The 15701-nt window shown below is 39.8% G+C and overlaps 1 protein-coding gene across 1 annotated transcript in view; it reads right to left on the reverse strand.

The window, feature by feature from the left end:
- Positions 1-15701, reverse strand: part of Fbxl17 (F-box and leucine rich repeat protein 17) — a 472329-nt gene that overhangs the window by 202978 nt on the left and 253650 nt on the right. The window lies entirely within an intron of this gene.

Here is a 15701-nt window from a genome sequence, read left to right on the forward strand (position 1 = left end):
AAAACTCAAGTATGAGCAATAGCAAGCTAATCAAAGTCTCAAGTTGCAAACGGCAGAAATGTTCCAAGAGAGTCTAATAAAGAAATCCTCACTTAGAAACAGAGTGGGACACTAACATGTGGCTGCCTATTTATTCGTTTTCCATTTGGCATTTATCCACTGAGGCAGTTTGAATGAGATGTCCCCTGTATCTTGGACAGCTGAATACTTGGTTCCCAGTTAGTGGTGCTGTTTGATCAGGTTTACTAGAAGAAGTGTGTCCCTGGGGGCAGGCTCTGTAAGTCTTGCATCATTTCTTAACTTACTTTTCTCTCCTTCATGTTGTAGTTTACCATGTAAAGTCTCAGCTTCTGCAGATTCCAGTTGCCATGCCCGTTCCTGCTGACTCTACTCCACCACCATGAATTCTAATCTATGGAACTACAAATCCCAATAAATTCTTCTATAAGTTGCTTTGGTTGTGGTGTTTTTTTTCACAATAGAAAATGTCACTGACACACCCACTAACTACCACACTATGTCAAGAAACAGTGAAGACTGGGCCTCTCCCTACAGAGAAGCATCGAGCAATGGGCAACTGGGAATTCTGTAGGGTTGAGTACTATGGAAATGTAGGGAGACATACCTACCCCGGTCAGTATCTGCTGAATATAAATGAAAGCCCAGCTGAACTAACCATGAATTAGTGTCAATGGCCTGGGTTCCACGAAGAGGAAAAGGCATTCAGAAAAATGGGAAGCAAGGATCCTGAGTCCTACTTTCTTCCTGCATTTTTCTAGCTCTACAAACTGGCTTCTCTCCGAAATATTTTTCCACAACCTGAAACCATGAAAGTTCTCTCCATTCACATGATCTGGTCTTCCTCTAGACTACCTCTCTTGATCTGTATTACAATTACTAATGGGCTGTGGTGATCTGAGTAAGAATAGCCTTCACAGGCTTATATATTTGAGTGCTTGGTCCCAGGCTGGTGGAACTGTTTGGGAAGGCTGAGAAGGTTTAGACTTGCTGGAGAAAGTGTTTCACTAAAGCAGACTTTAAGGTTTCAAAAGTCCATGCCATTCCCAGTAAGCTCTCTCTGCCTAATATTTGTGGTCAGAAATAGAAGTTGCAGGCTATGTTTGATTACAGCTATGCTTCCCACAATGATGGTCAGGGACCCCTGTGGACAATGAGTCCCAGATCAAATGCTTCCTTTTATAAGTTGCCTCTGTCATAGTTTTGTTGTTGCTCGCTTTCTTTCCTTTCCTTTCCTTTCCTTTCCTTTCCTTTCCTTTCCTTTCCTTTCCTTTCCTTTCCTTTTCTTTTCTTTCTTTCTTTTCTTTCCTTCTTGTCATGGCAATAGAAAAAGAATACTTAAAAAAATAAATCTAAGCTGGGCGGTGGTGGCGCACGCCTTTAATCCCAGCACTTGGGAGGCAGAGGCAGGCGGATCTCTGTGAGTTCGAGGACAGCCTGGTCTACAAGAGCTAGTTCCAGGACAGGCTCCAAAGCCACAGAGAAACCTGTCTTGAAAAACCTAAATAAATAAATAAATAAATAAATAAATAGATGTAGCTAAAACATGAGCCATATCAGGAATATTACCTTAGAGATCTGAGGTGTGGGAATGGTGAAACATGAACAAGAGAGCATACATGGTGAGACACAATCCAGCAGGAGCTAAGCTTACTGGGCATGCCTACTTGAAATTTGGACAGGTCCTCTCGTGAGACCAGTGGGCTCTCTGTTGAAAATTTGACCACGTTGTGGAAAAATAACTCAGATAATGATGAGGCAAAGTTATTCTAACAGTCCTTCCCAGAAAGCTGGTCATGCTCCTGGGCTATAGACAGTTAAATATATGACTGCTGACTCCTAGTTAAAAACAAAAACAGAATTAATGTATCTCATGTGATGAAAACCACTGGGTGGAGCTTAAATTCTATCAAATGGAAAGAATTCGTTACTCATTTCTATATAATCTCAGTATTATACAAGAACCAGAGAAGATCATTAGAGAAAAATAAAATACCTTCAAACTCAAAAATCCCATCATTATTAACCTCTGCTTGAAAAGTTAAATGTGTAATTACAGGCTCTCTGGAGAAAACAATAACGACTGTGATTATTTGGGAAAATGCATAGTTATTTGTGGGTGCCAGAAATGAGGTTTCAAGGATTATCTCACAGGGGGTTAGAAGCAGCAAACCTGTGAAGTGTTTGAGGCTGCAGAACCCAGGCTGGAGCCTTGTTTACTACCCAGCAATCGCAATGGGCCTAATTTATACAACAATTACTTAGAAGTAATTCCTTTGAAATGTGTTGTGTGATTAATTGACTGGGTTCCAGGAATGTAATGTTGTTCCCACACTGTTGTTCACTTCAACCTAATGCCCCCTAGAGCACAGATCCAATTAAGAAACAAGGTAGGGAGGCAGATAGTAAGCATGGTATTTCTGTATTGCACAGCGCTCTGTAGAGACTAAACACCACCACCTACTGTCTGCAGGTACCTCAGTCATTCAACAAACCTCTGTGATGAAGTGATGTGGCCATACAAATGAACAAACAGGACGTAAAGTAAACATAATAGAGAAAGCAAAGTTAATAAATGTAACTACTAGTTACTATAGGAGGCTTAAAAAGGCCCAACTATAGCTCGATATTATATCTTCCTATAGAGATATAATGAATGCACTTCTCCATACTGACTTTTTCACACTACTGTCCCTCTGCAGGAGTCACCCCACCCCCGTTCCCATCAGCCTCCATTCCCTGTGAACTCTAGACCTTGGTGTGGATCCAGGGTTCCCCCTACTTATTTCCAGGACCTTCTCAGCCTTCCTTTCTTGCTCATCTCCACTCCTTTGTGCCAGCTGCTAGTCTGCAGAAACACTTTCTACCAAGGACCACCCAGTGCTCGCACTGGGCTGAGATGCACAGCAATGCTTTTCTCAACCCACATCAGACAAGTTTCTTGCAGTAGCTGGGAACTGACACAGAGTCCCACAACTGAACAATGTGCAGGGAGTGGGAAACTATAGTATATTCAGTCCTAAACGGGATGCCGCCATCAAACGCCTCCCGGCCTGGCTCAGGGATCCATGGAGAAGAGGAGGCACATAGGAGCCAACAGAGACAGTGGCAGCATACAAAAGATCTAACCAGGTTCAAGATGGATGGGGTCCCAGCACTGTGTGGGGTCCGGAGACACAGGATCACGCCCCTAGCCAAGAACCTATCTGCAATTAATATCTACTACCAAGGGAAAATTTAGTTTTTCCTAATGGAGTATTACTGGGTATATCAATCGCGCTCCAGGGCAGGCCCATGTCCATGGCCAGTGTATCTGGCCAACATGAAACAAAGCTCACTGTTTTTGTTTGATGATGTGGTTTGGTTTCTCGCTTTGTTTTGTGGACTTTTTATTTCATTTTGCTTTGTTTTGATCTTATTGGTCTTTTTGTTTGTTCTGATCTTCATTATGTGTATGTGTTTATTGGTTTTATTTTTTATTTCTTTTATGAAAGAGATAGGAATGAAGGGAGGGATGGAGGGAGGGCGAGAGAACACAAAGTTTGATGGGGCGTGAGGAGGGGAAGGTCTGAGAGGAGCTAGAGAAAGAGAAAACATTCAAAATATAATGTACGAAAGTATCTTTTACAAATTAAAAAAAAAGAAATGCAAAGAACAACCATCTTCACAGGCAAGAGTTGCAGTTTTGACTGATAGTATTTAAAAGGAGCCTATAGTCAGTTGCAGAGGCTACTGATTTCTCCAAAAATTCACAAAATGTGAGTTCTATCCTCTTCCATTTACCCCTTGAGCACCCAGTAGGCTCAGTTAGTTAGGGGCTATCAGAGTCAAAGCCAAAGAGAAACCAGTGGGAAATTTTTAGGCATGTAAAAGCTATTTAAGAAATCATCCAAAAAAAATTAAAAAGAAAGAAAGAATGGAAGGAAGGAGGAGGGAGGGAGGGAGAGAGAGGGAAAGAATGGGAGGGAGGGAGGGAGAGAGGGAGAGAGGGAGAGAGGGGGAGAGGAGGAGAGAGAGAGAGAGAGAGAGAGAGAGAGAGAGAGAGAGAGAGAGAGAGAGAGAGAGAGGAATAAGAATAAGAACACGCGAGGACACGCTGAACATGAAACAGTAAATGCCCACGCAGCTAGGAGCAGGGTGAAAGTCTGGCATGACAAACCTGGCACACTGGCCCTTTGAGTATGAGCTCTGCTTTCAGGGACCCAAGACTCAAAGTAAACATGAAATGTTTGATTCTTTAAGAGTCAAGAACTTTGCCTTCTACTCCATCTGCCTGCACGTGGTTCAGAATGTTTCTCTCCTCTTTGGATATTGATGATCGCATGATTTGTTGACAATCAATGACTAGTTCCATTTAATTCCTCATGGAAATTTTCACGAGTGATTCAAGTATAACTGTGAAACGGATGATGCGAGTGTGAAGCCTAACAAGTTCATAGGTGAACTTCCGGTAATAACTATGGTTCTAAATATATGCTTTGGAAAACTGTTTAGAAATATCATTTAACTTGAAACTAAAAACTGTGGCAAATAATAGATATTTATTAAATATGTAATGTAACATCCTGATTGATTTTTTTGTCAACTGACAAAAAAAAAACCAAAAACCCAGACCTATCTGGGAAGTGAGAATCACAATTGAGAAAATGCTTCCATAAAACTGGCCTATAGGCAGTTTGTGAGGCACTTTATTAGTGATTGATGTGGGAGGGGCTAGTCCATCGTGGGCGGTGCCACTCCTGGGCTGGTGATCCTAGATTGTATAATACAGGAATGAGCAAGTTACAGGAACAAGCCAGTAAGGGGCATTCTTCCATGGCATATGCTTTAGTTCCTGCTTTGAGTTCTGCCCTAACTTCTTTTGACAATAAACCAAATGTGAATTAGAAGTATAAGACAAATAAAACCCTCTCCCTCTCAAATGACTTATAGAACATGTGGACTCCTTACCTAGACACCACCAATGCCTTCAAGGCATCAGTAAAGAAGGAGCCAGCCCCTACGCGAGGGAACATGGAAAAGCAACTTGGGAATATAAAAGAGTCTTGGATTATTCTCATTAAGGTGTAAAATTCTCTGTGTTTAATCATTTCTACTTAGCAAAGAATTTATCTTTCATATTCTTATAAAGTGGCTTTCTTCTGCAGTATCAATAAAAAGCGAGCGCTGACCTTCTTCCTGGAAGGTTAAACTGCTAACTTCTGTTTGAAAAGCTGGAGTGCCGCTTCTCAGAAGAAACACTACATACATGTGCCTCGAGCAATGGAAAAGAACACGTCGTCTCTCCGACCCTTCATTAGGAAGAGGATCTTGGCAACAGCGATGCTGCCTGCACAGGGTCTCTGCAGGAAAAACTGTTTTCAAAGGTAACCTTGCCAAAGGCTATGTTCTGTCTTGGCAAAAGGAAGCAAATTTTACTTTTCTACCAATCGGTTTGCTCTGCATGAGAAACAGGTGTTAAGGTATGAACCGGGGCTGTGAGTAGCCACAAAATAAGACTTACCCAAAATAATTTTCACGTTAAAAAAAAAATCCACAACTCTGAGAGATAGTAAGCCTGCAGGGCCGACATGTTTTTGCAAAATGCAAATCATGAAAAGTGGTTAAGGGATTAAATGCTCTTTTGCAAAAATGACCATGGAGATTATAATCATTAATTAAAATCATGTAAATAATTTTCCAAAAGAACTCTCCCTTTTTATCTCATAGGTTTCAAACAGTCTAACGGTAAAAGGTTTAGTCTCAGAAGAGAGTCTCTAATTAAAACTAGAAATCTGGTATAATTAATAAGTGTCAGTCTGCAATCTTAGCCATTTAGTAAAGGCATGGCAATCAAGTGCTGTCAGTTCACAAAAATGAAGTAAAACAGAATCTCCCCAGAAAGTAAAGCTTTCATGGGGTCTTGTTCTCATCAACACAGAAGGTACCCAGGATGAGCCCGGGGCCTTTGCTACAGCAGGTAAGTATTTTAACTAAGGCAAGTCCAGGTGTACAGTTTTGTTCATTTTTCTTTTCTCCTTTGAGTTGCAAATTGACCTAAAAGTCAGCTTTCAGGGACTTAATATGTGTCGAAATTTTGAATTCTTTAAAATTCATTGATTCATCATTATTATCTTCACCCAGAGGTGAACCAGAACTAAAAGAATAAGACAAGAGTCAAACATATCAATTTCAAATTTTGATTACCAGTCTTGTACCATTCTTGTAACCTGTCTCCTTGCAGTGGGTGCCCAACTCTTTGACAGTTTCACAGCTAACAAGTTTAAATTTACCCCCAAGCAACAGCTCACAGAACAAGGAGAGGCAATTACTGTGAGACAGCAGCCGCACAGCCAGGGGCATTTATCACCAACCCTATTGTCTCAAGAATTCTTGGTATCTTTCTTTCCCTAGTCCACAACCCCTGGCATCTACCTGCAGGCCATGGGGACCTAGGAGAAGATGAATCCATCCCAGGCCCAAGAGTAGAGGGCAGAGCCTAGGTTCAGCCCTTAGCCCTTCTCTTCCCCTGCTGCTGTACTAACCTATATCAAGGCTGAGTTCATATAAGGACTGTTGAACAGCACAGGCTCCGTCTGGCTACAGACCACATGGCATGCAGATGATGAACCACTGCACCTGAGAACACCAGACAATAAGGCCTACTCATCATAGAGAATTAAATCAAGCACACCGCAGAGGGTGGAGCTGGAATTGCAGAGACAAGAAAGATCTTAAATCTACTCAATTTGTGAGATTTTGTTTACAAGAGCTAGTTAAGTCCTAGACTGAATGATTGTGAGTTGTTCTTTGTTGCTTGTAATACAGATAATCCAACTCAAAATATGAAAAGCATTCAATCGATTAGGTATAGGATTACAATGCACTGGGATGGAGGTAGATATGCATTCTCGCTTTGAGCATGGACTTCCTCCTCACTGAGCCAGGGGTAGCAGGTAGCCTTAGCTGAGGTCTCCTTCAGGGTCAACGTTATCTGCAGGGATTCACCTTACTCCAGCAGTAACAACAGTAATGGAGCCATGGGCAAGTAAAAGGAAGTCTATTTCGCCAGAAACAATACACTGACAGACAAAACTTGTTCCAATTTCCTGCCTGGTTTGGCCTATTGTGTTAGTTACCTATGACAAAATGCTTAAAATAAATCAAACCAAAAGAGAAAAACATTTAATCCACTGGTGGCAAGGTAAAAACATGTTGAAAGGGTATGGTGGTGGCAATTCATGACAGCCAGGAGACAGTAAGAGTGAGAGGAAGAAGCCAGAGATGAGGTGTAGAATTCAAAGGCATGTTTCTTATGAACTAACTCCTTATTCCAACCTGGCCCCTCCTCCCACCATTCACCACCCACCAGTGCCTTTAGTATGGACTAGCCACTGATGCAACAGCACCCTCACGGTCAAATAATCCTTTAACGGCACCATGAGATGAAAGTCAAGCCGTCAATATATAAGCCTTTTGGGGTGATATTTCATATTAAAACCACAAAAAGGAATCTCTGTGCCTGTATCATTTTGAATTTTATCTCTACTCAATCATTCTCCCTTTACGATTACTCTCCTAGACGCCGATTCCTAGTAAGACTCCCCAGTCAACTGACTTCCACAGATAGTCTCTTTCCATTTTCACATTGTAACACGGTAAAAGAAGAAAATCAGTTAAACATAGAAGAAGAAAAAAATCTTCACTAACCTCTATAGCCAAACTGTGTAACTCTGCTTTCCACCTCAGCTCTCCCAACCATCCTTTAATAATACCCGAGACAGAAAGGCCTACTTAACAATAGTAGCTGCTGAGAACACCCTAACAACAGGGAAGGCTCTGAGGAGTAGGACGGTCTTCATAAGTCACCAGATTTGCAAATGTAATTTGAAATGTAGCAATGAACAGTTCTTTGTCCTTTCACACTAAAGAGACTGCATGTGTAATCTAGGTAAGAAGTTTTGGTGATAAGGATTTGAACCAAAATTTGCTGTGATGCAATTTTGTTTTAGGAAAGCCCCATTTTAAAATAGTATAGTAAAGATGGAGATCCACTTAGCAATAAAATGCTAAGGATGTCAGTTTTCTTGAATATAGTTAAATGTAATAGAAACAATAATTTACACTTTCTATCCTCCTCATCTCATTAGGGCATGTCTTGCTCTGGTCTGCAGAGACATTCATGTCTCAAGACCCACAGATGCTCCTCAACTCCTCCTTATTGACCTCTTCCAAACATTCTTATGCCCTCGACATTTCTGTCTTTGATTTTTACCACAGAGAACACGTGGCCCCTTTTCTGTGGACTGCTAGACTTAGTCTTGTCTCTTCTATCCCTTTCCCCTAATCACTCCTTGAGCAGCTTCTGGCATTCATGACCCTGCTCATGACTCTAAAGCAGTGCCTTGTGTAGACACTATGGCTCTGTACTACCTTATTGTAGTTGTGTAAGATGAACACAGATTCTTCTTGTAGCAGGACTGCCTTAAGAGACCTCATTTCTCTCATGCAAAACTGAACTTCTAAGAGGCCTCTCTCAAGTTTCCTGCCTCTGATGTGTGGCATTGCTATTTAGAAAAAAAACAACAACAACAACAACAACAAAACCCCTAAACCCAAGCCCAAGGACCTGAGCTGATATTCCTTCTCCTTCCATCTTCCTCAATCCAGTTCTGTCAATTCCTGCTGGCTCTGCCCCACAGAATTTCTTTAATTCAATCCTTTCTCTATCCTTACTGGTACAAACCATCCAAAACATCCTCCCTTCTTTAGACTCCAATACACTGGCCTGCCTGGTTCTTATTCACAATTCACTACCAATCCCACTATTAAAAATATTTCAGGGAATTCACTGCTCGAGATAATGGCAAAATATCTTACTGTGACTACAAAGCACCTCAAAGGTCTGCTGCGTTCCTTGTCTTGTCCCATACTGTGCTCTTCCTCAGGCTGTCCATGCCTATTACCCCAGAACCCGCATCTCCTTCTGAATCTAGAACTCCCAGGGTAACCCAGGCTTCCTCTTTCATTTTGTTCTGTAATTACCCTTCCTTTATAAGCTCAGGTCTTTTATATCAATTAAAAGCTTTACTAGCGTAAACCTATTTCTGCTTGAGAAATGTTCTTCGTTTACATAAATTATTTGTTTAACTTGGCTTTGGTCATTATTACACCTACAGCTCTTTATACAGTACCTCATACATAGAAGACACTGTATTTTAAAAGTTATTCCACATTTTTATGTTTGATTATGGCATACTAAATTGGAATAAAGAACCATCCTCCGAACTTCTTTATTTTATCTTTCCTGGGTGGAAATCCCTAAGTCTAAGCACACAGCCTGGATTTCAACCAACTCTGCTAGGATGCCGTGCTAACTTTGGCACTCAGTGGTCCCCTCCTTTTCAACCACAGCATTTCTTATAGCATAGGTTGGTAAACATTTTTTCTAAAGGTCTATTAATAAACAGTTTAGGTTTTACAGGTCACATGCTCACTATGACAATGACTAATCTGCCACTAAGACATGAAAGCATCCTAGACAACAAGGTAATGAATGAACATGGCTGTGTTCAAATAAAAAATTACTCGCAGACAGTAAATTCAAATTTCATGATATTTGTTCAAGAAAATTTCTCTTTAGAACATTTTAACTCCTGATAATGTAAAAACCAGTTTTGGCACTGACCACACCAGAATGGGTGGTTGTCTAGGCCTGGTTTAAGAACTGGGATCTGGCTCCACCAAGCAAAACTCAACAGGGGTACTCCAAGTACACTCTTGTTGGAACATGATCCAAGAACAGAGTCCTATAAGGAGAATTTTGAAGGCGTGTGAGAACACTCCAAAAATTATCAAGACAAGTCTTGTGACCTCAGTCTCTTTAAAACACAGAATTATTCTTGGAAAGTGTTTCTACGCTCCTCCCAGATGTAGTGGATTCAATTAAAGGTTTATATGCCTCTATGGAAAGCCATGTTTTTACCATGTGTGACTTGTCCTTGTGATTGTACACAGCTTAAACTCAGGAGAACTTTACTCGGGGGACCTTTCTTAAGCCTCAGAGTATAAATTATCGGAGGCTCTGAATAAAAACAGCTACGGAATGAGACTAGTTCCCACTGCCTCTAGAACAGTGACATGTGCCTTGCAGTTTTATTATGTGAGACTTTTTTTGGTATCTGGAGTTTTCTGCCTGGTTTTATTTTGTAGGCAGTAAAGCAATAAAACAATACCATATATTTATGCTTTATCCATACACTAAAATAAACAGTGAATTAACTGTGTCTCCCAAGTTTTGCTTTTTATTCATTTTCTTACCATGGAGGAACATTTAAAAAACCAATATATGGAGTTCACTGAAATTGCCACAATGTAAATTAGAGAAGAAAGCTACTAAAACCAATTACACTTTGATGCAGACGTCTTATCATCAACAACTACTTATTGGCAGACCACACATTTTTCACCCTACAATGTAAAACCTGGACAAAATAAAAGAAAAACAACAACAACACTTCTGAAAGTCGAGGCTTATACTGCACGGCAACTGCCACAGACAGTACACCACACACGACTACTACCAAACAACGGTAACTAACATCTATTGCAGCCTTACCACATGTTCACCAGCAAGTCTGCTATGCCTTTAAATGACCTCCTTCTTGAAGAAACTCTTGGGTAAATGCTACATACACTTTAACTTGAATGACAAGATTATAGCCATTAAAAAAAAAAAACAACCCACTTCTCTGTCTTCAGCTCCTTGTTTTGCATGCACTTCAATCTGTCTGTAATGGGAGGTCAGTTTTGGTTTGTTTTCTTTAACAAATCCCCCACTTGCAGACCTTCACGTGTGTTTCTTGTTATTATTTGTCTCACTGCTATTTGTTTCATGCAAACCTTACTTGTTCTCTATCAAGTTGTTAAACATGAGCTTTGAAGACAGGATCAGGTATCATGGCTTTGACCCGTACCTCACACACCTTCATGCTGACGGAGGAGGATTAGCACACAGCGGGCACTGGGAAAGGACCCACTGCCAGCAAAGGTCAATGAATCCTCTCCCTCTACAATCTGATTACATGTGTTTCTGTTCAAGTGGGAACTATGTATGAATTCTTGTAACTTTTCAACGTGTTTTCTATTCAATATAGTACAATTTAAATGTATGGTTAGCAAAATAAAATGCTTATTTTAGCAAGAGTAAAAATGATTTACAACAACTTAATTTCTTTTGTTGCTTTAAACACTACACACCTCTGCCTAAAAGATGAACATACACCCCTGTGTTCATATGGGACACTGGCTTTGGCTGCTTTACCATCTGCTAGGCTGAGAAAAACTGTGGATTCAGACACTGGTTCTGAGTCCCATATGTTTTTACAGACTAAAACTTATTTGAATCTAATGTTAATTTTCAGTTTAAAATTACAGTATATTTGCTGTGGCTGAAGAAAAGACAAACTGTACAAAGCTTTTTCCTGATATGTTTGGATCAATCTGGATCTTGTGATGTTTTCTGAGGCTCCTTAGTGAAGTGGGCAGGAGGGTACAATGAGAGGTGTTAACAACCCCGGAACTAATGGGGGACTCTTTATTTACATAACTATAAAACTTTTCTCTACTCCAAGAATCACTGACAGGTCTAACTACAAGATCTTTCCAGCACGCTTCCATGGAATGACACAATGAAGATGGGGAGGGATATTGCTGTGCATATTGTTAGGATTTAGGATGTATCTTTTGAAGAATTTGATTATTCTTGTTTTGCTATGAAATAAGAAAGAACTATGAATTGATGCACTGACTATAATATCATTTATTTTATCTCCAAATTATATAAAATTGTAAGTAATGTGAGATACTTATTCCAGGAAACAGCAACAGAATTCCATAGGGACATTCCTAAACTATATATTTAGATTGATAAATTATTAATAATTTAAAAACTAACCCTAGTCATAAACAGATATCTTTACTAACTACTGTACTCTACATAAATTCATCATGCATAAGTCTAAACATTCCTTCAAAGAAGTTACACATGAAATTCAATTTTGACAGTTTATTGACAAAATTTTTAAATATGTCAAATTTTCATTACTTTAGACTCTATAGTCTAAATGATGTCTTATGATATTGTTTCTATTTAAAATCTCAATCTCAATTTTAAAGAAATGAAATTCTATGAATTAGTGGACTAGTCAGTTTCTACTGAGTTGACTGGCCCGATTTCCATAAAGAAATGTGGTCCAGCTCGACCCGGCTCCTTTCTGAAGGAGAAGCGAACCCTGAGAGAAACGAAGTCTACATCACGAACAGAAGCACTCAATGACTAAAGATTTCATAGGGATCCCAGCCAGGATTCACTGGGAAAAGCTGAAAAGACACCTTCTCCCACTGCACACTCCCTAAGGGTGGCCAGTGGGGAAGTCAAGATCATATTAGGTCATGTTTGGTATCTTGGAAGAAATTCTTTTCCTGCCTTCAGGTTAACAAACTTATACTACCCATTTTCTATCTTTTATTTTTTTTAACTCATTTTGTTTTATTTATATCTGTAAAGATTATATGCAGACCTCAAGAATTAAATGGGTAGATCTAAGAGTAAGTAAAATACAGTAAGATCTGAAATCTTTAACTCAGTGGGCTGTCTCTGTTTTATTCTTTATTTAAAATCTAATGTAAATATCTGATTTTTAAAAGACATTCAATGCTTTGAAAACCACACATTCAGGACGCTGGTCCCACAGTCCTTAACTCAAGTGCACACATGCTCCTTTGTTAGTCCTGCTCACTCGGTGTTCTAAAATGCAAGCATAAAAAAAATCTATGGTTAAAAATCAAAATCTGTACTTGCTTATAATATATCCTCTGGAGGTAGCACAGTTAAGCTTTGGGTTCCTAATTTCTGACTGATTAGCTGACTGGAGGGTGGGAGCAAGCCAGCACCCCTGCCCTCAGAAGTGCATGCTTTGTCAGCCACAGGCCTGTACAAACTGAGCTACTGTGGCAGTAAGCTAGCTAGCTGAGGGAAAATCTGTTCTATGAGAACCAGTCATCTTCTTTCTGATTGAAAGAAGAAAAATTAATTCCATCTCTCTACATATTTTATGTCGAGAACCTTGGTGACCACCTGTGCATGTGGTAACAATGTAAAGGAAGGAAAGGTAACCTCATCAAGTTTCTAGGGGAGGGGGAGAGGGTCCGCTAGCAGGTACAAAACTGTGTAAGCAGTAAACACTATCGAAAGAAAAGAAAGGACAATTTCTGCTGTACTTCACCTCCCTTTCGTGTTTTTTCAAAGACTATGAAAACTACCTCTGACGTTCCACTTATCCAGAAGACGATATTTAGAAGTTCCTCCTTCAAGTGGAAACGGGATCACTGTTCAGAGCACAAAGTGGCACAGGTTCTACTGCTGGCAGCCAAAATTTTAATCTTCATATCAAAAAGGACAGAAGTAAGGATGGAGAAGTCTCTGGGAACCTGTCTGCACACGCTGGCTTTTAAGGACTTTTCAGAACATTTCAGAGCTACTAGAAAAATTGCTCTGCCAAACATCACATGATGGAAAAACAAAAGCTCGGGCTTCTTGGGCCAAATATAATGTGATATATATCGAGTTCTGCTCTAGCACAGACAAGAGGGTACCATTTAAAAGTGAATGCTGACACTTGCTGTAATCCTGGGTCCTGCAAAGTTCAAGGTCAGTTTAGTCTACGCAAGGCTTCAATGGAAAAGTGCAATGCCAGACAATTAGGGTCACTCATATCTGTAATCAAGGCACCCGTTAGGCTGAAGCAGGGGTGTCTCAGGCTCTAGGACAGCTGACTATAAAAGCTAGATCTGTCTCAAAATCTTAAAACAAAAACATAAACAAAAAGCATAACATCACATGTCCACAGTGGGTGGGGTGAGCGCTTTTCAAATCAATGTTTTCAGGATGCTTACCAGAGCCTACTTGGGAGGACCTCCAAATATCACTGTATACTAAAACAGCAAAGATGCTGCCTATACAAAAAAAAAAGATTCAGATCAGAACTCAGAGTGGCAAGTTTTCTGTCACAATACATGACACTTATTTAACATTTCCTACAATGTTAAAAAGAAAAGGATTTAAAATGCCATTTGTGCCATTTATGTGAGGAAATTTAAGTTACATAAAATTTAAGTAAATTATTTTAGTAAACAATTCACAAAGACATTGGAGAAGTCTCCCACAGTTCTAATCCTCCATCTCACAGAGCACAGATAAATTATAGCTAATGAACTAAACAAAAGGTTATGTAGCAATTGTCTTAATAATTTTCTGGCAATTTTTGTGTTATTTCAAACAACCTTAGGAACATGATATATTAGAAACCTATTTTATACAATTCGGACCTGTTTTTATCACTGCCAAGCTAATCAATAGTGAATCTAGCCTTATTTTATTCACAATGAGAGCTGATGTGACGCTAATGGCACCATTCATAGAGTTTCCTCCTGCTAAGTCAGATGCCAGGATAAAGTGACAGGACTTCAAGGGCTGGAAAAGAATGGGACTTCTGCAGAGAACTGTCTTTTTACAAACAAGGAAAACTGATAAGTCAATTTCCTGGACAGGTAAAATCAATGGCTGACATAGACAAAGCCTCCAAACCAAAAATGACTTTAAAACTATAGACAACATTGGGTTTGGAAATTTATAAAATCCAAGGAGTTGAACTGCTCTAAAACTAAGACCAGCAGGGTTACCACATCAGTCTAGTTACTGGCTCAACATTGTTACACTCCGCTACAATTCCAGAAAGCTACGGAGTCCAAATATCAGGAAAAGGAAAAGGTAAAACAAACAACAACCGAAAACACACACACACACACACACACACACACACACACACAAGTCATGAATAATTACCAAAACAAAAAGCATTGCATTTGATTTTACTCATAAATGTCCAATTCCTTTTACATACTCAGTGAAGCATTGACTCGTCTACACAGGAAGCAGCTCAGGAAGAGAACATCTATTTGTTATCAGTAACACTTATCATGTACAAAGGGAAAAACATAGCTTTTTTCAAAGGTGTACAACAGATCTTAATTTACCAAGCCACCCACACAAGAGGACCTAAGTGTTACAGAGCCCATTTGCCCCTAAAATATCTTTGGTAAGTTTTCAAAATTATCATAACATGTAGAAATTGTCTCAAAAAAGGAGTACTAAAAACACATTTATGGTCGTTACAATGAAAGAAGATGAAGGAGTGAGGCCAAGTACTGGAGGAGACAGAGGAGAACACAGTAGAGTTCCACACCCAACTCTGAATATCAGACTAGATCAGGGTTACTCCCAGGAAAACAGGGAGTTGGCACTTGAAGGCAGAGAAGGCCTTATGTCTTCCTTATTTGAGAGTAGGGAGTGCAGGCAACAGTGTGACTACGTGGCTCATCATTTTAGAAAGAAAATCAGGAAAGAGCTACCTGAACAATCAAGGATTTTATAGTTCTGGGCGAGAGAGTCAGTCTCACACTTCATCACATCACGCTATTAGGACTGTTTTTAGTACATCTATACTGTCAATTGGATTGTAGTTTGTCTTTCTGTGGTACCCAGCTGAAAGTTTCATATGACAGGGCACTTACATATCTTATTACCATGTGGTCTCTTAAACTCAGACACACTGAGTAAGTGCATGCTGAATGAGCATGTGGGG

The sequence above is a fragment of the Myodes glareolus genome, chromosome 1 (genome assembly GCF_982192425.1).
Source record: "Myodes glareolus chromosome 1, mMyoGla1.1, whole genome shotgun sequence".
In the NCBI taxonomy this organism is placed as follows: domain Eukaryota; kingdom Metazoa; phylum Chordata; class Mammalia; order Rodentia; family Cricetidae; genus Myodes; species Myodes glareolus.